General features: G+C 37.3%; 1 long non-coding RNA gene across 2 annotated transcripts in view; it reads right to left on the bottom strand.

The window, feature by feature from the left end:
• LOC138441137 (uncharacterized) overlaps positions 1–23,449 on the bottom strand; it is a 232,363-nt gene extending 208,914 nt beyond the window's left edge. For both annotated transcript variants that reach the window (XR_011257253.1, XR_011257252.1), the window contains exon 1: positions 23,344–23,449. This is a non-coding gene — a long non-coding RNA (uncharacterized lncRNA). The remainder of the gene's footprint in view (positions 1–23,343) is intronic.
• Positions 23,450–24,040: the final 591 nt, after the last annotated feature.

Below are 24,040 nucleotides of genomic sequence, written 5' to 3'. Positions count from 1 at the left end.
AAGAACCAGGGCAGAGACCAAATATATATTTGCTATTATGTTGAAATGACCAAGAGCATACAACAGGATGCTGTGTGGAGTAGTCTCTTTCCAAAATTATTTTATAATAGGCTACAGTTTCTGCTTAGTCTTTCTGTCTCTCACTGTCTCTCTGTCTCTTATCATTTGCTCTGGAGGAACAAGCTGCCATATTTTGAACAGCCCCATGGAGAGACCCAAGTCGTGGGGAACTGAAGCCTCCAGTTAATAGTCGGTGAGAAACTCACTAAAGGCCATGCAAATAAGCTTCAAAGTAGATTCCCCAGCCCTAATGAAATAATGTGATGGCTGTGCTCCCAGACAGCTTGACTGAAAACATGTAAGAGATCTTGGCCCAGATTTACCTAGTTAAACCACTCTTGGATTCCTGATCCTCAGAAACTGTGAGATGATACATGTTCGTTGATTTTAGCTGCTATGTTTCAGAAGAAACAATAGAAACTAATACACCACAGGAGCAAAGTCCTTGAGAAGACAAAGTTACAAAATGATACACAGCACAAGTAGATACATTGGCTATTAATAGAGACTGGAATGTGTCTATCCTTTTTTCACAAGAGATAAAACAGAGCATATACACAAGATTTTGCAGGCATGCTTGTTGGATCATTAGGAAATTTAAATTTTATTGATTGTTTTCTCTAAGTACGAGACAAGTTTTAAGTAACCACAGATAATCAATGGAGGTGAAAGGGATGGAAATTTTAAAATTGTAGAGAAAAATTATAAAATAGTCATCTAGGAAAGTGGCAAAGAAACTTAGCAGCAAAATAGAATAGAAATCGGGCTACTGTCTAACTCAGTTGATGATTTCTGTCTTGTATTTGAAGTGACATCAAACAACAACCTGCGTGATTTTTCTCCAGCAATATTTAGTGGCTTGGGTTCAGCCATAAAGGAAACAGATACCTGGGTTTAACTAAAGCCTGCATTTGCTAAGTGAACGCAATGGAGAGAGAGAGGCCAGGGATGTGAGGGCATTTACGAGGGAAGGGTTTCTGTCCTGGTTCCAGGAGTCCCTTTGTCCAGGGAAAGGAAAGGACAAGAGGATTGCCAGCAGTGAACAAGTGGTAGAGTACAAGTTAGTGACCTGGGACTCTCGAAAGATTGGTTGCACAAAATAGCACCTAGGTAAAAGAAGAAAGGGCTTCCCATCTCAGTGGTAAAGAACCCACCTGCCAAAGCAGGAGACCCTGGTTCAGTCCTGGGGTTGAGAAGATCCCCTGGAGAAGGGAATGGTAACCCACTCCAGTAGTATTGCCTGGGAAATCCCATGGACAGAGGAGTCTGGTGGGCTACAGTCCATGGGATCACAAAAGAGTCAGACATGACAGTGACTAAGCAACGAAAGAGGCAAATGAGTTAAGCTAATGAAGAGAAGGTCCGTGTGAATACAGAGATGCAGGGTGTGGTAACGAAATGTGCAGCTGAGATGAGCTGGGGTGGGAAACTACTGAGGTTGGCAAGGAAAGGATGACTAGTAGAGTTCAGTAAATAAGTTAAAGAGGAAAAAAACCAGTTCCTGAGCTGCAAGTACTTGCCCAGAATGTAGACTGATGGACATTATTCAACCACAAGAGGAAACGAGCCAAGGATATGGCAGTTCTTTGAGGAAGTAGAATTAAAGATCTCAGTGGAGGGCAAACTATGTATAAAATGATTCTTGTTTCTTGGTAGTGGAAACCAAACCTTATTTTAATGACCTTATCCTGAGGAAACTGATGAGCAAATGAGTAAAGAGTCACTGGAGGCCAAATCACATACTGCTTCTCAAGATTTGCTTTGGGCAGTGGCTTACAAGGTAGTTGGATACAAAGAGTGAAGTCAGGAAGGAAGAGGGTAAAATAAATTGTCACATATTGTGGTATAGAAAAGACATTCTTATTTCCGTATGAGTTAACTTTAATTCATAATTCATTCTAACTAAAATAGCCTGTTTGTGGGCTATCAAATGTACATTGTATATCTGCTTTAATTATTAAAGAAAATGGTACATTGACCAGAAGACTGTCCATGTTAAAAATAAAAATTAAATGCTCCTCTTCCCAGGATGCCAATGCTGGTACTCCTTTGATTATAAGACTCTCTTTCCAGGAACCAAGGCCATATTGTACAGGCTGTATGTGTACAGTCTAGTTTTTTTGAAACCTTGAAGAAATGTAGCCTTATTTATTGTTCTGTGTTCTGACAAGATATAAAACTGTGCTGAAAACCATGCTTCCCCAGAGCAGTTTCTCAGAGGAATCTGGGAAGCTGGCTTCTGGGCTTTAAGCCTCAATTTGGCTCAAATAAAACTATTTTCTTAGTATTCATTGTTTATTGATAATTTTTATTGACAGAAGGAATCTAAGCGACATAACCAAGGGTTATCTCAAGCCTGTGACTATGAGCATCTTAGGTGCTGTTGACGAAGCTTTTCCATTGATCTTGAGTAAGTCATTGTGGTTCCCCTCAGCAGTGGCTCTGATCCAAGACAAGTTTGTTGGAGTTGGACCAATCTAGTAACAAACGAATTATATTAATCTCCTGCCTTCTGACTTCTATCATTTCCCAAAAAGTGTGGGCTGTCTCCCCTAGAAAGGGCAGCGGGAATGGCGATCAACAACATGAAGTAGTACTTGGTTAGATTCATAGCTGGAACTTTATGTCAAATGATCAAATTAATGTAAGTCAAAGCAAAGATTCTCATTCTCATTGGGGACTTATTGGCGAGTATGGAGAAAAATGTGTAACATTTCAAAAAGCATATTGAGTCTCATAATAGTCAGCTCTCCATACCCACAGATTCATTTTATATAAGGGGCTTGAGCATTTGTGGAATTTGGCAACCATGTTGGATTCTGAAACCAATCCCCTACAGATACCAAGGGAGAACTAGATAATTTCACATTGAGAACATAAAAAATATATTCACCTACTATCATACAATTTTTAGGTCATGTAAAAAAGTATAAAAATCATAAAACAAACAGCCAAGTATACATTACTCATTTAAGAATTAGGGACTTTAGAGGAAATGCTTCCAGTTTTTCACCATTGAGAATGTTAGCTGTGGGTTCATCAAACATGGCCTTTATTATGTTGAGGTAGGTTCCTTTCTCTGGAGGAGGGCATGGTAACCCACTCAAGCATTCTTGCCTGGAGAATCCCCATGGGTAAAGCAGCCTGGCAGGCTATGGTCCATGGGGTTGCAAAGAATCAGACACGACTGAGCGACTAAGCACAGCACAAGCGGTTTCTTTCTATGCTCATTTTTGAAAGAGTTTTTTTTTTATCATAAATGGGTGCTAAATTTTGTTGAAAGCTTTTTCTGCATCGATTGAGATGATCATAACGTTTTTACCTTTCATTGATATTACACTGATTGATTTGCATATATTAAAGAATCCCTGCATCCCTGGGATAAACCCTACTTGATCATGGTGTATAGCTCTTTACTCTGTTGTTGAATTCTGTTTGCTAGAATTTTGTTTAGGATTTTTGCATCTATGTTCATCAGTGATATTGGCCTGTGATTCATGTTGATGTATGGCAGAAACCAATGCAATATTGTAAAGCAATTATCTTTTAATTAAAAATAAATAAGTTAAAAATAAGAATTAGGGACAACAAATGTAATTGAAACTCTAAGCCACATGAACCCAATCACTTTTTTCCTAGAATTAGCACTTGCTCTAATCTTGTCTGTCATCCCCCAAGCCCTTTCAAGTTTTGAAAGAGTAATAAACAAAATATTCTTTGTTTCATATGTTTCAAAACTATTGAAATGATTTCACATAGTATGTAGCCTTCTGCAAATTTTCACTGTCCTCATTATTAGATTTTTAGATGTTTTCATATTGTTACACATAGCTTTGATTCATTTTGACTGATGAATATTATTTTTATTATTTGCAAAAAGCAGTTAATGTATCTGTTCTTCTGCTGACGAGGATTTAAGTTATTTAGTTTTTCCATATCACTAGTGATGCTACAGCAAACATTTTTAGAATTTATCTAGGTGTACACGTATGATGATGAAACTGTCACATCCTCAGGTAGGCATATTTTAAATTTCTGATATTTTTATAAATTGCTCTCTAAAATGGTTGTACAAGTTTCCTTCCCTTCCAAGAAGCAACTTATGACAGTGTGTTGATTGACATCCTGTCCAGTACTTTCAAATGTTAGTCTGATGCTTGTGAAATGAGGTCTTGTTCTTTTAATTTGGAATTGCTAGACAAACATAATTTTAATAGTAATAAAAACAAACTCCAGAGAGTAAAACAACAACCATTTTTGCCTAGTAGGATAACTCAATAGGCTGTCTCTGAGATCCTCAAGTGATAAGTGAAGAAGGCATGGTCCTCTAGGGAAATGTGTGAAAGAGTCTGAGATGGGGCTCTGGTGTTTTATTTATCTTGGCTTGGGAAATGGTGGGGAAAAGTTCAGTAGAGAGAGCAAAGCCCAGTGAAATTGTATTGGGTCTATTACTACAGAATAAAAGAAAGACAAAGTTGTATACAAAAGAGCAGAGTGATTCAGAACTAAAAGGGGAGAATGAGAATTAAAAGAGCTTCAGTAAATTAAGGGGACTACTGCTGTTTCCTTAGAATTTGCCTGTTTGAATCTTATTCTCATAGTTTACCATTTATGTCACCAGGGCCTCCAGTTATGACCTACTTAGAGCAAATGACTTATTGATAATAATCACAGAATCATGGAGTTGGTAGGAATATTAGGCATTATTTTATACATTAGAAAACTGAAGTATAAAGATAAGTTATATGCTTTACATGAACAGGTTTTAATGAAACAACTGAAGAGAGAGACCATTACGATCTTCGACTAACTGGTCCAAGTTTTCTGGAGTATTAACCTGATCCCTAAGATAGAAGAAAGATCCCCATTTTGTGCTTAAATTTGTGATACAGTGTTTGAGAGCATAGATTTGGAAACAGAGAGGCCTGGACATGATCCCAAGCTCAGCAAATGTTAAAGGTATGATCTTGACCAAGCCATGTGACTTCTTCAGCTTCAGTTTCCTTATTTGCAAAATAAGGGAGGTTTTAATTTCTACACACACATTGTTCTTATGTTATGAGAATGAATTGATAAAGCCATTTTAGTCTCTGACAAACATTAAGCAATGATAAATGGTTGATGTTATATTTTTAACACCTCAATGTTTGAGATACAAAGTAGTCATTTTGGTGTTCTGGCTTGAGCTGCCAGTGGAACAAAGAGGAAAGTTTGGTTAGTTAAACAAGTCAGCAGTGGCTTCCATCACAACACACTATGCATGCTTTTGACTGTTTAACCTGAATTTGGAGAATTTTTTTTAACTTCAATGATTTTAAAATTTCCTTATTTACTCAGTTATGTGTCTCTATTCCAATGAATCTGTATTTATATACTTTGGAGACTTCACAGAACATGGAAACTGAGTTGTCTCCCTACGTTTCAAATCTTTTATTTCCAAACTCTAAAATATGTGCAGCTAAAATTCTTTCATTATGTTTGAAGGCAAATCAGTGGCCATTTGAAAAATAATTATAAGTTTTTACTTGGGTATTTCCCTATTTCCCTTGTCACATGAATTTACCACTATTTTTCTCTTGCTTTTATATCTGTTGCCAGCTTCTGCTTCAACATGGCTGAGTACATATACACACATAAGTTTACCTTTACACTTTTCTAAAATTATATTGGGAGAAAAACCCTCAAAAACAAAAAATTGAGTAAATCTAAAGCAGTGCAGGGAAAAATATCCATCAGTAGACAATAATATTGGGAAAGTTGTAAAAGCTCTAAATATGATAGATGAGATTTTTTAAAACTTAACCCAATAGAACCAAAGAACTGCTTACATAATACAAGTATAACATAGAATCACTGAAATGGTATGCTTCCCCAGAACGGCTCTGAGACAGAATCCTGACTAGGGTGATGTGAATGAGACAAATGAGGGAATTGCCTTTGGAAAAGTTGCAGAATTTGAGGGGTTCTCAAAACTCAGTAATTAGAAGGAATAATATTTTTTAAATAAAAATTAATGCCAAAATTCCATTGTTAAAAAAATATCAGTATGACTCATTTTTCCTTTAGCCTCATACTCCAGTGTAGCATGGAACTATGAATGATCCTGTCCGAATTTAAAGTTTGATATTTTATCCATCCTAGATTTTTGTTTTATTTTTGATCCTTTTAAAAGAGTACACTAAAATATTATTTATCCTGATTACTGTTTTAGCATCTACTTAAACTTTATATCTACAGTAAATCCTCAATCACCTTGTATGCACCCTTAGTCTCAGCTGTACCCTGAGTATTCTTCAGATTAGAAGCAACAGGAGAGGGCTCTGAGAAAAACTCTGAATATCATTTAAAGGATTGTGAATCACTGGGCTTGACCCAATACATAATGCACTGACTCTGGTGTTTGTCCTCAGGATAAATGGAGAGATAAGTTCTTGAAATAATATGGCAACTTTTCTTCAGGGAATTTACACGGTTGGCTTTGAGGTTACAGCAAGAAACAGAGCAGGAGTCTAAATAACTTTCACAATATATAAGAATTACCTGGTAACAAAATATAAGCTCCCCATGTATCTTTAAAATAAAACCAAATCAACAATATGTTCACTGGTCCCACACACTCAGCCCTTTCTTAGTTATTTGCTATAGCTGAAAATGACCTGCAGACTGAACGCGTATTCCTTTTCTGAAAAACAGCGATATTTACTGGAACTGAGGAAGATCTCTGTAGTCTTTACTATAGATCAATCACAGGAAGAGGAAAAAAGGCAACACAGTATAAAGATACACCTGAAACATAAAAGGATAAATTCTCACCTGAGAAAGTAAGGTTGACAACAGAAATAGAAGGAAATTTGAATCGTGTCTATTCCCAGAGAGATCTGACAGGATATCAAATTCATAGTATGAGAACAGGCTATTTTGCAAAAAGGGTAGTGAGAGTTTGGGAAATTTTACTGCAAATTCCTTTTAATTTCAATATAAAATTGAAGAGTAGTCAAGTAGGAAAGTTACAATCTGAACATGTTTCACTGATTCAAGGATAGTTTTGCTCCTTACAGAATGGATGAGTTCAGTACGTGTTGATCTTGTCTTATCAGAACAACAGGCAAGAGTTACAGTAGTGAATTGTAACATCATTTTCCATTGTTTTCTACCCTCTCTCTTGGCACATGACTTGAAAAACTATTTTACTGGAGAAGCATACATCCCAATACCCTTGATATCAGGGACATGTGATATATTGGCCAATGGGAGGTGAGCAGATATGAAACATACTATGTCCAATCAAGTTTTGAAAGCTTTGAGTGCCTTAGTTCTTTGTATGTATGTATTTATTCTGTTCACCAAAAGAATGGCAAGTCCTAAAAAGGGATTGCTCCTTCAGTTCAGATTCTGAAATGAACGAGAAAAATGCAGTAAAGCATATTCAGTCTGCAACCTTCAGAGGTAACATGAAACATAAGAAGAGAGAACTGAGCTTTTTGTGGTAAAACACCGAGTTTTGGAGGTTATTTGTCATAAAGCAAGGCTGACTATTACAGTTTACTGACTCACTTTGATATTGTTGATGTTGTTTAGGCAAATTTATCTCAAAATCCTTGCGTTACTAATACACAGAACTTACTAGTGAAATATTAGTAGAGTTAGAATTACCTATTTGAAAAAAAACTAGGACCAAAAAAATGTGACCAACCAAAAACATAATCAGGAAAGGTAAATGTTAAGCATCAAAATAATAAGAAGCAAAATAGAATAAGAGAAAAACGTAACAGGAGATAGTAGAAATAAATACAAACATTTTAGTGATAACAATTTTAATATAGCATATTAAAATTTCTTATTAAGAGACAACTAATTTCAGATTGAGTAATTGCTATTGAGAAATAAAACTTAAAACCTACTAATGTAAGCACTGGATTATTTCATCTGAGATTATAACTCTTAGTAATCCAAAGTCAAATTTTAGTGAGTACTGAAAATATTTATGAAACATCTAAATGTTTTAAAAAAAGTACTCAATATTAGTCATTTCTGTTACTCTCATCTATCTTCTTAACAAGAAAAAAATATATGTCCAAATACATATATGTATACACTCATGCACATATATATATATATATGTCCTAGAAAACCTCTGAAGATAAAAAGTTTTCCCCTTAATTGTTCTTTTATATTGTTTACCTAAATATGGCTAACTAAGTTGCATAACACTCTCAGAGATACAAAGACATGAAGAGGGAACAAATATTCCATCCTGGTTAAGAAGAAAACTATACTCCTTAATCATCAGTTATCCAGGCAAGAAACAAACAAACATCCACATAGACATAAGAAAAGGATTCTCACTCTTGTGGCAAAACAGAACAAACAAAACTGAAATAACTATACACAAAATTTTGTGGGTTCAAGTTTTCTAAACTCTACTCAGAGTGAACACATAGGGTCTCAACATAGTTATTAGCAACATTGCCTTTCACCTTCAAAATTGCCCTGGTTTGGTTGGTAAATTCATGGTATCCATGTATCAACCTTAATGTGATTTATTACAGTATGTATAATAAATGGAAATAGAACTACAGATATTACAGTCAGGAAGTTTTACTCTTCTTCATAATAGCGTGCTACAGAATCCTGAGGGATTCAGAGAGGAAAATGGTAGGTACACAAAGTGAGTCATTAATTGCCCTGTAATCTAGACCCATTATAGTCATTAACTTTCTGTTTTAGTTTAGTCATCTGTAAACTAGAGATAACACATAATTTTAGTAACTTCATAACCATTCCTCTAAGACTGGGATAATATGACATGGGACCATTTTGCATATCATAATGCTTTAAGCATTTTAAATATATTTTTATTGAAAATCTAAAGATTATTTATTTAGAGTATTTCTCTTTGGCAGCTGTGTGTGTAGATTCAAGATCATAAAGTCTTGAAATAATGACATAATAAACTTTTTGAGTATACATTATCTTTAAATCTAAGTTTTGTGTTTAGTTAATTTTAACAGTAGGAAAACTCATATGGCATTATTTCATTCCTATTACTTTCATAGATTTCTTTCTTCAGGTACAACCTGGAGAAAAGTGAAAAAGACCACTTCACTGTCTTGAAGTCAGTTTCTCCTAACATGGAAAAAGGCCCAAATTTCTCAAAGTTTAGCTGCAAGCAGGAGACATTCACAGAGGTTTCTCTAATTTTCCTGGAAATGAATGGTATCTGTTACTTGGTGTGTTCTCATTATGATGAAAGAAACCTTCTTCATTAGTGACTTTTAAATTAATGACTTAAAGAAAGATGTAGTAAGTAGCAATGAGAATCAGGCTTTAGTTTTTATCTCCCTTCTATGACTAATCTCAAAAGTCTTAAATTAATTGTCAAAATTCTTACAGCCTAGCTTTCCACCTACCAAAATAGCATGAGTCTCTGTATTTAATGGATAGCTTGTTTTCCAAAAACTTTTAAATTATTTCTTAAACTCAGAACACTCACATTTGAGGTGAGAGTTGATTTCACTTGGTTCTGTCTGGCAGGGCCATCTCTTTTCCTCTTGAAGAGTACAGTTTCTCTAGCTTTGTCTCATCCTACATAATTCTAGGAGAAATTTCACAGGGAATAAATATATTGAGATGAAGCATGTTTGCTTTGTTCTCGACCCTGCATAAATACTGGCTTTAGTAGTTCCAAAACACTGTTTGTATTCTGTAAATAAAGATGCTACTTTTCCAACATTATTTTGAAGATTTCTGTATAACAGTGCACTTTAAAAAATGTAGTAATTGCTATCATTGTGTACAATGACTGAGTAAGGTACTGGCATTGATAACTCTCCAAAAAGCTTGAATTCAACATCTTTATTGTTGAGGAACACAGAGAAAGAGAAAAATCTTTCTATGTGGCATGAGGGCAAAGGAGGAAATATTCCCAGCGCCACAGGGAAGTATTGCTATCAAAAATAGTCATTTTTACCATTTAAGGTCAGAGAAAAGACAATAAACCTGCCACAACCAAGGAGGCGATCTTTCCAAAGTAGTTAATCTCTAAGAATAATGATAATGAGCAAACTCAAAAAATCTCAGATCCTTCCTTGGTAGCTCTCTGGTTGAGAATTAGATCTACAAACTCTCTGGTACACTTAAGATTTACTTTGAAATATGGCAATCTCAACAGGGAAGGATGTTATTACATCATTATTGCTGCAGTACAACTAATGAGCGGAAAGTAAACGTTGTTCCTGAAAGAGTTAATTCTGTGCCTCTCCTTACATCTAATTAACAACAGGAAGGCCTTAGGCAAGAGAGAAAATAGGACTTTTGGGATTATGTAATCTCATCTGATTCCAAGTAAACCCAAGGAATACCTGTCAACCAGACAGACAGCAGTAACAGCTAGGATTTGCAATCTGATTTTTAAAACTTTCAGTGGGGAAATAGATGTGAATGCAGAAAAGGAATTTGCTTCAGTTAAGCTTCAGATTTCCAGAGGGTCATTAAATTAAATTCACAATTGCTGAGAACTCTAATAAGTATTTGCTTTTGCATTTAGTAAAATCTCACTAATTTGGACTAAGAAGAAAGAATAAAACTTTTGAATTAAAGAATATCTTTAAAGAAACGATGAGGTCCTGAAACTAGGTAAACAGAATATGGCCTCAGGGGATTTAATAATGATGTATAGTTAGAATATCAAGGTAAAGTTAATTTATTACTTGTTTATAAGGGCAAGAGGTGACAGCTATCTACAGGAAGGGTTGTCATGCAGTAAAGAAGGCCAACTTGTTTTACATTGCTCCAGAAGGCAGAGTTAAAATTCATGGGTTGAAGTTTCAACGAGCTGATTTTGGCTTTCTACTGAATATGAATTTACTGTTTCCCATGAGGAAATGAACCTCCTGTCATGTAAAGTAGTCCAGCTACCCATTGACCATCTGTAAGGGAGATTGTGAAAAGAATTCTTGTATTTGAGTTAGATCAGTGCTTTAAACTTTTTTTTGCAACCGAAATTTTGAAAAATTGGTCGTACTCAGAATTTTAGAATATAAAACAGATGAAAGAGTTGAAATGATTCCTGGGTGAGTTAGAATTTTGAATACTTGAGAATATATCACGGTTCATATAACTGTGCCAACTCTTTACTGGAGCCCTTATGCCTCACAAAGAATGGAGAGAAAGCTCTCTCCAGATCACTGGTTTTCTGATAAAGAATAAGAGTTTCCAGGTACTGGGGATGATCATTTAATTGAAAAGAAACAAACAGAAAGGCCAATATTCCCTGAAAATGTATTCCTTATAACTTACTTATTCTCAATAAAAAAGCAGTTAACTTGAACTTATAGGTGAACTAAATGAGAATTTCTGAAATGATGACTGTGTCACAAACTAGATTCAGAGATGTGGAGAGTTTCTAAACAGAGGTTTAATAATTGTGGTAGCCAGCCTCCAAGGTTTTCACGCTCTAGTGAGGTCCCTTCCCACAATGAATCAAGGTTTGTCAGTAGAATACTGCAGATGAGATCATGTGTTTTCTGAGGCTAGGTTATAAAACAAATCATAGATTCTAACCTAGCCCCTTGGATCATTTGCTCTGGGGGAAACCCGTACTGTGTTGTGAGGTCACTTGAGCTGCTATGTGGAGAATCACAGTGACAGGAGCTGAGGCCTCCCACCAACAGCCATGGGTCTGAGAGAACTCGGAAGCAGATCATATAGCCTTCCTTAACTTTCAGAAGGTTGCAGGCTAGCTGACATCTGACTGGAATCAGTGAGAGATCCTGAAATAGAACAGCTCAGCAAAGCTGCTCTACAACTTCTGACCCAAAGAAGCAGTGAGATAATAAATGATTACTCTTGTTTTCAAGACACTAAGTTTTGTGGTAATTTGTTATGCAGTCAAAAAATAGTAATAATTGAGATCCACTTCCTGGAGATTTTTTTCTAGAGTCATTCACTTTTCATTATGACTGAGGAGATGGCCTCAAAAGTCTATAAGCATCATGAAAACATGGGGCCACTTTTTTTTTTTTCACGCCAGTATCCTCAGTAACTAGTTCAGTTCCTGGAGAAAGTTTCCATAGAGTCAATACAATTTTACTGAATAGATGAACAAATCAACAAGACTGAAAATCTTTGGAAGCTAAAATTAACAAGGTCAAATTGAGTTATTCAATAGCTGGTTTATGATTTGTTTTATTATAAATCTCAAATTTTCATTTAAAAAATTAAATACTTTTTTGAAGGAGAAAGTAAGGAATTTTCTTAAATTAGTAATTAAATTTCTATGAAATATAAATAACATCTGGACCATAGTCAGGAAAGGCATTCTAATGTGGTATGATTTAAGCTCAAAGCAATTGAACAATATATGCCCTTCCCTTTGCCTGAAATGAATCTTGCTTCCTTTCTCCAGATTTCATTCCCTTGTGCTTCAGGCTCAGCAGAGCTGTAGCTCGACCTGCAGAGTAGACTCCCCTGATTCCTTTTGTCTGGACTTGGTGTCATAGAGCATTTGTAGAATGGCACATTCAGTTCTCCAAAACAGCTTTCTTGTTTTTACAAAAAATAGTACATGCATATTTAAGGAGAGTGAAATAATATAGGATAATGGCTACTAAACTGTTCTCACCCCCAGGCTATTTAAATGAGTGATCTTTAAATTTTAAGTCCTCATAACCAACAAATGTAAAAGCACAAGATGCAGTTACAAACTCTTGTGTAAGTTTATGCAGAAAAGCACACTCTATATAACAGCAAAAAGACATTTTCAAGACTAAAACTCTCCTAACTGCCAAGATTCATTTTCTTTCCTTGTGGCTTATAATCTTCCTTCCTTCCCCTGTCATACTGATTTAACTCCAACAGGTGGATTATTTTAATTGTATTTTTGAGAGGTCTTCATTTTTGCAATACGAATGACATTTTAGCCTCTGAAACTGTGTCTGTGTGTGTTCATTGCTCAGTTGTGCCTGACTCTTTGCGACCCCATGGACTGCAGCCCACCAGGCTCCTGTGTCCATGATATTTTCCAGGCAAGGATACTGGAGTGGGTTGCCAATACTGTGTCCAGGCTCAAGTAAATTCACTAATAGGACATTCTGTAAGTAGGAATGAACATTTCCTGCACATGTAGCTTATATACACTGATGATTACTTGACTTGTATTTACCACCTTACGGGAACACCAAATGCTCAGGATGCCAAAATTATTTAGGTCAACAGACATTTGCTGCACAGTGACTAAATGTGAGGCCTTAGATTAGAAAGACAAGGAGGGTAAATGCCCTACCTTCAAAGTGATTAGAGGTTAAATGATTAAAAGGAAATATATCAATCAAGGCTGTGTGAACTTTTTCTTAAAAACTTTTTAAGTAGCTGGACATTCTCTAAGATACAGGTCATGGCAAGGGAATTCTGCCTGCTCAGGAATATGGTACAGAATGATTTCCAACTAGATTATATTGGTTACTGGACAATACCAGGAAAGTCTCAACTCAGGGATAGCTGACTGTGTATTAGAATATTTGAATTTTTTGAACTCATTCAGCATGATAATGGAATAACTTACTTGAACTCTTTCAGATATTTAGGTGACAATTTATTGCAACAAATATGAACATTTATTTGACAGAAAAGAATTTGCAGACCAAGTCTCTCTTTGTCTAAATAGCTAAGACCTCAATAGAAACATCTTTTCCTCCTCAATATATTAAGAAGGCCACAGTAAGATGCTCTATGAACATACGATTTCCATGCTGACTTTATCAATACTCTACAGATTTGGTCTGAAATAAATGGTCCCTTCTTTTAAATAGGGTATTCCTAGATACTGGGTTATAAAGTGGACAGTTGAAAAGTAAAATTATGACAGCCTGTCATCTGCCTGCTGCTAAGCTGCTAAGTCACTTCAGTCATGTCTGACTCTGTGCAACCCCATAAATGGCAGCCCGCCAGGCTCCCCCGTCCCTGGGATTCTCCAGGCAAGAATACTAGAGTGGGTTGCCATTTCCTAGACAGGGTCAAAAGTGGGCAAAGATTAGAAATGAAAATAAAGAGATCACAACAGACAACACAGAAATACAAAGGATTGTAAGAGACTACTATCAGCAATTATATGCCAATAAAATGGACAACTTGGAAGAAATGGACAAACTCTTAGAAAAGTACAACTTTACAAAACTGAACTAGGAAGAAATAGAAAATCTTAACAGACCCATCACAAGCACAGAAATTGAAACTGTAATCAGAAATCTTCCAGCAAACAAAAGCCTAGGTCCAGATGGCTTCACAGCTGAATTCTACCAAAAATTTATTTATTTTATTTTTTATTTTTTTCCAAAAATTTAGAGAAGAGCTAACACCTATCCTACTCAAACTCTTCCAGAAAATTGCAGAGGAAGGTCAACTTCCAAACTCATTCTATGAGGCCACCATCACCCTAATAACAAAACCTGACAAAGATGCCACAAAAAAAAGAAAACTACAGGCCAATATCACTGATGAACATCAATGCAAATATCCTTAACAAAATCCTAGCAATCAGAATCCAACAACACATTAAAAAGATCATACACCATGACCAAGTGGGCTTTATCCCAGGGATGCAAGGATCCTTCAATATTTGCAAATCAATCCATGTAATTCACCACATTAACAAATTGAAAAATAAAAGCCATATGATTATCTCAATAGATGCAGAGAAAGCCTTTGACAAAATTCAACATCGATTTATAATAAAAACTCTCCAAAAAGCAGGAATAGAAGGAATATACCTCAACATAATAAAAGCTATATATGACAAACCCACAGCAAACATTATCCTCAATGGTGAAAAATTGAAAGCATTTCCCCTAAAGTCAGGAACAAGACAAGGGTGCCCACTTTCACCACTACTATTCAACATAGTTTTGGAAGTTTTGGCCACAGCAATCAGAGCAGAAAAAGAAATAAAAGGAATCCAAGTTGGAAAAGAAGAAGTAAAACTCTCTCTGTCTGCAGATGACGTGATGCTCAATGGCAACTCACTCCAGTACTCTTGCCTGGAAAATCCCATGGACGGAGGAGCCTGGTAGGCTGCAGTCCATGGGGTCGCTGGGAGTCGGACACAACTGAGCGACTTCACTTTCACTTTTCACTTTTATGCACTGGAGAAGGAAATGGCAACCCACTCCAGTGTTCTTGCCTGGAGAATCCCAGGGACAGGGGAGCCTGGTGGGCTGCCATCTATGGGGTCGCACAGAGTCAGACAGGACTGAAGTGAGTTAGCAGTAGCAGCTACATAGAAAACCCTAAATACTCCACCAGAAAATTACTAGAACTAATCAATGAATATAGTAAAGTTGCAGGATATAAAATCAACACACAGAAATCCCTTGCATTCTTATACACTACTAACGAGAAAATAGAAATAGAAATTAAGGAAACAATTCCATTCACCACTGCACCCAAAAGAATAAAATACTTAGGAATATATCTACCTAAATAACTAAAGACCTATATATAGAAAACTATAAAACACTGGTGAAAGAAATCAAAGAGGACACTAATAGATGGAGAAATATACCATGTTCATGGATCTGAAGAATCAATATAGTGAAAAGGAGTATACTACCCAAAGCAATCTATAGAGTCAATGCAATCCCTATCAAGCTACCAACAGTATTTTTCACAGAGCTAGAACAAATAATTTCACAATTTGTATGGAAATACAAAAAACCTCGAATAACCAAAGCAATCTTGAGAAAGAAGAATGGAATGGGACGAATCAACCTGCCTGACTTCAGGCTCTACTACAAAGCCACAGTCATCAAGACAGTATGGTACTGGCACAAAGACAGAAATATAGATCAATGGAACAAAATAGAAAGCCCAGAGATAAATCCACACACCTATGGACACCTTATCTTTGACAAGGGAATCAATACAACGGATTAAAGACAATATCTTTAACAAGTGGTGCTCGGAAAACTGGTCAACCACTTGTAAAAGAATGAAACTAGAACACTTTCTAATACCATACACAAAAATAAACTCAAAATGGATTAAAGATCTAAATGTAAGACCAGAAACTATAAAACTCCTAGAGGAGAACATAGGCAAAACACTCTCTGACATAAATCCAGCAGGATCCTCTATGACCCACCTCCCAGAATAATGGAAATAAAAGCAAAAGTAAACAAATGGGACCTAATTAAAATTAAAAGCTTCTGCACAATAAAGGAAACTATAAGCAAGGTGAAAAGACATCCTTCTGAATGGGAGAAAACAATAGCAAATGAAGCCACTGACAACAACTAATCTCAAAAATATACAAGCAACTTATGCAGCTCAATTCCAGAAAAATAAACAACCCAATCAAAAAATGGGCCAAAGAACTAAATAGACATTTCTCCAAAGAAGACATACAGATGGCTAACAAACACATGAAAAGATGCTCAACATCACTCATTATCAGAGAAATGCAAATCAAAACCACAATGAGGTACCATTTCATGCCAGTCAGAATGGCTGCGATCCAAAAGTCTACAAACAATAAATGCTGGAGAGGGTGTGGAGCAAAGGGAACCCTCCTACACTGTTGGTGGGAATGCAAACTAGTACAGCCACTATGGAGAACAGTGTGGAGATTCCTTAAAAAATTGCAAATAGAACTGCCTTATGACCCAGCAATCCCACTGCTGGGCATACACACCGAGGAAACCAGAATTGAAAGAGACACATGTACTCCAATGTTCATTGCAGCACGGTTTATAATAGCAAGGACATGGAAACAACCTAGATGTCCATCAGCAGATGAATGGATAAGAAAGCTGTGGTACATATACACAATGGAGTATTACTCAGCCATTAAAAAGAATACATTTGAATCAGTTCTAATGATGTGGATCAAACTGGAGCCTATTATAAAGAGAGAAGTAAGCCAGAAAGAAAAATACCAATACAGTATACTAAAGCATATATATGGAATTTAGAAAGATGGTAATGATAACCCTGTATGCAAGACAGCAAAAGAGACACAGATGTGTAGAGTGGACTTTTGGACTCTGTGGGAGAGGGAGAGGGTGGGATGATTTAGGAGAATGGCATTGAAACATGTATAATATCATATATGAAACGAATTGCCAGTCCAGGTTTGATGCAGGATACAGGATGCTTGGGGCTGGTGCACTGGGATGACCCAGAGGGATGGTACGGGGAGGGAGGTGGGAGGGGGGTTAAGGATGGGGAACATGTGTATACCCGTGGTGGATTCATGTTGAAGTATGGCAAACCCAATACAATATTGTAAAGTAAAAAATTAAAAAAAAAGTGGGCAAAGAAAAGAGTAGCATATAAAGAAATATCTATTTTTTGTAGGGAGCACTGAATAAAAGGCATGGCAGATGGGAAAGCTGATAAAAAGAGACACTGCTATCACTTGAATTTGGTCTGGCATCTAAATTTTAAAATGAACCAAGTATCAGGATTCAGGACTAACTGAAAATTATACACTTAAAAAAATTTCAAAGTATTTTTCTAACTAAATATGTGTCATTTAAAAATCATCCCATTTCCTCTGTGGATATGCACATAGAACACAGTGATGGTAAGAGAAATGCTACAGGAGCACGCCTATTTCTTATTTAGAAAACTGTGTTTAGCACAGCAAAGAACAGAGTAAATTCTGTATTTGCCATTATAATAAAGCTGATAATAATGGTTCTTAAATGGGCTTTTTGTACTCAAGTCTTATATTTCCAATTTGCCATGAGTGATAACTTGAATCGATATCTAGAGAAGAGAAAGTTCAGATGTCGGAGCCGCTTATCTTTATTTTCACAGATATATATTGATGTGCAGATTACTTTCATTCTTTTATCTAAATTGAATTTAATATGTAAAATTGAATATCTGAATAAATAGGATGTCAGGAAGAAAAAGGTAGCTTGAATTTTAATCAAAATAGAAGAAATTTTATTAATGAAATTGGAAAGAATACAAGCACAAACTAATTTAGACCGAAAATATGTGGCTCACGTGGCAATTATGGCTTTGAAGAATGCATACAAAAGAAAGTGTACTTATTTTACATAAGCTCTATGGAATTTGAAGTAACAAGGAAACCACAGATTTCCTTTTTAATGTTCAAAATGGAAATAGAGCCTCATATTTTTATCTAATAAATGCCATATATTTTGATGAGTCTCCCTCATATTTAAAATTATGGATGCAGCAAAGCAGTTAGAATTATGTATCCCAGACATCTTAGAATTTGAGTTTTGGAAGAACAGTAATGATCATGTTATGTTTCCCTTGTGGCTCAGCTGGTAAAGAATCTGCCTGCACAGAGGGAGACCTGGGTTTAATCCCTGGGTTGGGAAGATCCCCTGGAGAAGGGAAAGGCTACTCACTCCAGTATTCTGGCCTGGAGAATAATTCCATGGACTGTATAGTCTATGGGGCTGCAAAGAGTCGGACACAACTAAACGACTTTCACTCTCACTTATGTTGCCATACCATGCCATAGAGAAGGTTCACAGAAGTTACAATGAGTATCCAAAGTCCCCGAGCTAGGCAGGGATAAATCCAGGGATAGAACCTGGCACATTTTCCATTATCCTGGCTTGATCTAAGATTGGTACTACCTAAGGCAATGCCTATAGTTTTGTAGTTCTATCAACATGTTAGGAAAGCATTGTCCTAAACTGCCCATCCTGGCCATGCATAATAACTGCTTGCATGAGTTATCTTACAATGGAAGGTCTCGATAGGGAACATGAAACTAACCAGCTACTGCCAGTCAGAAGAATTTGGGAGGGGACAAAAGGAAGGAGGAGATGCCAGTCCATAACCTCCCAGAAACCTTTGAGCTGGTCCTGACTGAGACATGAACACACCACCAGGAAGGACCCTGAGTCAGATCAAATTTGGGCACAAGCAAGATGACTGGTTCAGAGACAACCCAGAATATAACCCCATTACCATAAAAGCTAAGGCTGTGAGCCTTGCTGCAGGGAAGTTCTCCTGCATCACCATATCCCACTGCTCTCTGCCCAGACTTCCCTTTCCAATAAAGTCTTTTGCTTTGTCAGCATGTGTGTCTCCAGAGACTATTCATTTCTGAGTGTTAGACAAGAGCCCACTCTTGGGCCCTGGAAGAGGTCCCCCTTCCTGAAACAAATGGAGCTAAACTTACAATGATTGTTCTGGTTCACAATAAGGAGACCATCTGAGGTAATCATATTTTTGTCTACAGTGCTTTGCAGATCAGCACATTACTGGAATGCCATTAAACTGCAAGGGGTGGTGGTGGGGGACTTTAAAAATGAATCATTGACTGTTTAGGGAAAAAAAAGAAGACAAAGCTCTCTGAGTCAGCTGGAACTTTCATTAGGTCCTGGGCAGATGCTTCAAAGTCAAGGCATGTGCCCAACGAAAGCATCACATCATTTTCTCTTCAAATTGTGCTTTCTCTGAGGGATATAGAATGCAAATCACCTAACCAAAATGCAGAGTTGCGAGGCGATGCGGGAATTGAAAAGAGAGAGTTGGGATTAAATACTGCACCAAGTAATCTACTTCCCCCAAAACTGGATGCAGCATCTTTCAAGCTATTTGTGCTGCCTGAACAAGGCACTGAATTTTTGTCAATCTACTTTAATTAATCTTGCCATAGTCCTATCGTGGGGTGGGTGAACTTCTAAACATTAAACAGTAGAATTACTCACCAGGTGGCTTTTCCCAAACACCCCCAGCCCCAATTAAAGAGCTATATTTTGTTTGGGTTTCCTCAAATGGCGCTCTTGTTAACACTCATCAAACACAGGAAAAATAAAACAGCAATTTAACTGCACTCGCAGTGTGAAAGGCTTGTGCAAATAATCAGCACATTTCTAACTGGTTAGTAATAGGCAGAGTGCAAAAAAACAAATGACCAGATTTATACCACTGGGCAGATCTGAAAGCAACATTATAGCTGAAATATATTAATTTACAATTTAAAGCAAGCCTTTCAGTGAATAATTGTTTACATAATAGTGAAGAGTGCTTGTGCTGCACAACTGGTATCCATTTACAATGTGTTAACCAAATAATGCATGTTTACAAAAGATTTTGGGTTTGTTTTTGGAGAAAAGAATCATGGTACCCATGCCAACAAAAGCAGAGCAGTATGTACAGTTAGTAAATCTTTTCTTAGCTGCAAAATGAGTGTCAAGTTGCTTGAGCTCATAAACTACGTCAGCATAAGTCACTCAATAAAATTGATGTGTGAAGGTGGTATTCTCAAACAGCAGGTTGTTGTGTTTCTTATTTTTTTAATCAGCCAAATAATGAGCTGGGGTAGAGTTGCTTAACCAGGCCAAAGGAAGAAGAAAGCAGAATCATCTTCAAACGGCCATCCTGGATTTAATAGCCTACAACAAAACCCTAAGCAGGTCAGCTTCATGGTTCAGCAGTTCCTAAAAGCCTTGTCTTCTTCTCCCAAGCTTATCGGTGACGGCTGGTGTATAAGAGCTCCCAATGAGAACTGATTTACAGCACTGAAGGGCTTTGTGGTAACAAAGGCAGGCCAGGGTCCTCGAGAGCTTTCTGTACTTTTTAGATCCCAGAAGATGATGTGGTTCTGTGATAGTAATCTCTTACACTTTACCATTGACATAAACAGGTCACAGTGCCTGCAAAAGCTTAAGCAGGAGTCAGGAGCAATCTCTTTCTCTCTCTCTCTCTCTCTCTTTTTTTCTGGGTCAGAGTCAGATTTTATCGAGTCAAGCTATCTAACTGAACACAAACCATGTGATAGGACCCAAACATTGTGCATTAAAAATGAAGCAGAATGGGGCTAGGTTTGTCTCAGGCTAGTGCTGCTACAGGGATAAGTTTCAGACATCACCTGAATACAAAATTATATTTTTGCTGCATTGACAAAAGTCTCACTTTTCAAGGAGGAAAGAAAAAAGTTGAGAATAAAAGATAACAAAAACGCATATACAATTCTAGTTTCAAGCTAGATGTATCTGTTGTGAAGCCACATGTTGGCTAAATAGGAAAAGTCAGGTGAGCTAAAGTCTCATGGCAGTCTGGTTTAAACCATGGCTACACAAACCAGAGCCCTGTCCAGATCTCAGGAAAGTGAATTATATATAATAACACTTACAGTTTCCTAGTACTATTAGATTTGCCTTCTTACATAAATGCTTAAGTTATGATAAAAAACAGGGCCACGTCAGTTCCTTTCAGTCTCAGCACATTTGCTATTAGCATAAGAAATGCTGCTTATGGCAGAGCTAGTCGGGCTTGAAATTTCTGAATTAATGGATTTGATTTCCTCTTGAGACAAACCATCAGCCTTGCAGTAATGGAAATAGATATAGTTGGTAAAACAAATAAAAAACTGGCATGCAGATAAAATGGGTTTCAGTTTAAAATAGTAATGTTGTAATTGAAGTGAACAATTACAGGGTTGCTCCTAGGCACAAAAGAAATACCATGAAAATGAAGTAATGTTTTTAAGTGTAGTCATTTCAGGAAAATGTAGAGCTGCAGATGTCATTGTCTGCCAAAGGGAAAACTATACTTATTCTTCTATACAAAGATCATTTAATAACATTTGGCTAATTTTAATAATAATTGCTAATATTAACCCTATAGTTCACCGGGAGTTTGAAGACAAAGGTTCCCCGCCCCTACCCCATTCTTTCCCTTCAGTTGGTACAGCGCCAACCAGATCAAGTTCCTGTGAAAAGCTATTGGCAATGAACTATCAGAAACCCCCACCCGGAAAGCAGCGTTCTCCTGTCTAACGTCTTATTTCTCTTTCTTTGTCAAGCATCTCCTATCTGAAATGGAGCCTGTTAGCTGGCAACTGAGGTGCAGGAGGAGCTTAGATTAAAGGAGGGACTGGAGAGTGGGAAGCCCAGGGCAGGGAATTGGAAGTAGGCCCTGGAATGTGTACATCTGATCCCCTTTACTCTTTTTTTTTTTCCCCCATCTGTTTCAACTTGTCTGTGAACCATATGAAATTTAGAACAGAAATTTCCATTTTTAGAACTTGAAATCTTTTCATGTTCATACACACACAAACTGAGGCAGCCAAGGCCACAGGATGTCACAGGAAACATAACTGTCTCATTGAATGCGAAAAGGCAGTGACACAAAGACACTTGAACAAAATGCTCAGCTGGGTCCCAGCCCGCTGCTTGGCCCTCCTCCCTGCTCCTCGGTTTTACAGCGTCGCAGGAAGAGACACGCGCTCTGTTTCCTCCTCAGGTTTTAGCAATTAAAACAATATTGAAGCTCTGTGAAATTCTATTTGGAAATACACTGTGCTTTGTTCCCTGTGATGCTGACTGCCGCACGCAGCCCGTTTGGCTCATTTGGCATTTCTTTCTCTGAGGGAAACACTTTTTCTGGGTTGGTTGATTTTTTTTTTTTTCCCCATATCACAACACTGAAGAAGCCACGGAGGAGCGAGAAAATGAAAGTCTCTTCTAACAAAGGACTTAGCTGTGACTTCTTAGGAGAAAAGGTTAAATCGACTGGCTGTGTGTCTTAGAGTGAAGTAGGGAGAAGGGCTGCTTCCCTTTTTACTCAGACAGTTAGAATAATTCATTTCCTAACGCAGCCTACCTGTGACAGTCACAGGTGACCTCCCAGCCTGCTAAGCTCGGCTGATTTCTCCTTCCCATTGTCCAAGCACAACTCCTGCCAGAAGACAAATGTACTGCAAGCCGGAGACATATCTGCAGAGCAGGGGGAAAGCAGCCTGTCTACAGATGTCATTTTAAAGCCTTGCAAGGAGATTTTACTGCTTTCTTCACACTCTCACACTTACATAAATACACCCACATAGTACAAGCAAGTTCCTGAGACTCCCGAGCATTTCTCTTCCATTAGGAGACATTTTAAAACAAATTAGCACCCTCCCTCAAAGCCTATTGGCCTAAATGTGTTTATTACTTTGTCTGTGGTTTTAGAAGCTCTTCCTATAGGCTTCCAGTAAGGCTGTTCCTGACAAATGATGCTCACCCTTCCTCTGTTGAGGAATACACATATCCAACAAAGACTTAGATCTTCTTTTTTTTTCCCCTCCTCTTGACACAGCGGCTGGTGACACATAAATGTACTTTTTTTCTTTTGACAGAGTAATAAAAATCTCATTATCTCTGAATAGGCAGCAATTTCGTTATCTAATCTTTTTACCAAAAGGTTAGTTAATTAATCAGAAACAAATCCTGATTATTGTTTCAATAGAATTAGAAAGACAAATCACCAGAGTACAACTAACTAGGGCAGGCCTGCGGTTTCACCTGCCTCATTGCCATGCGGGCTCCGCGATTCTCAGGGTTCCTCCAGGAAGACAGCCTTCAGAACAGCAGCCAGCAGATGGCTGCTCCGAGGCCAGCCTGCCTCGGCTCTCATGCCTGTGATCCCATTACCTCACCGAATCCGTTACCAGGGTAACTGTTAAATTGCTGTGAAAGGCATGGTAATAAAGTAACCTGTCACACTGGCAATAAAAGGAGCAGAATTTTCCTGTTCACTGAACTTTGCAGCTCATCAATACTCACTTGATGGAGAAATTCCCCACTACTCCTGGGTCAGCCACAGGAATCCTTCCATAAGGCTTCTGAAATGCAAACTAAAGTTCATGTAAACACAGGGAAGATATAATTAAAAGCTGTATTCTTAGCTGCCCAGAGCTAATGCTTCCCTCTATTCTGTGGAAGGTTATGGGAGCTTGAAGAACATCAGATCGCTCCCTATGTTGTTGTTGATGTTTTTTTATTTAAAGCATGCTAGATAAAAATAACCTTTGCTGGGGAAAGACAGCTGTGATTAATTCAAGACTGAGAAAACAAAGACTATGGGAAAAAAAAAATCCCTTGTTCCTAAAATGCTTTGCTTTTGCAGATCCTATCTTACCAGCTGTTTTCATTAAAGGGTCATGGTATGTTAAAAATGACTTGAACTTTAAAAGAAAGAATGGAACTCCTTGGTTTTCACAAGT

Source organism: Ovis canadensis, chromosome 5 (assembly GCF_042477335.2).
Source record: "Ovis canadensis isolate MfBH-ARS-UI-01 breed Bighorn chromosome 5, ARS-UI_OviCan_v2, whole genome shotgun sequence".
Lineage (NCBI taxonomy): Eukaryota > Metazoa > Chordata > Mammalia > Artiodactyla > Bovidae > Ovis > Ovis canadensis.
The sequence above is the reverse complement of the archived record's forward strand: the minus strand, read 5'-3'. Positions and strand labels throughout refer to the sequence as shown.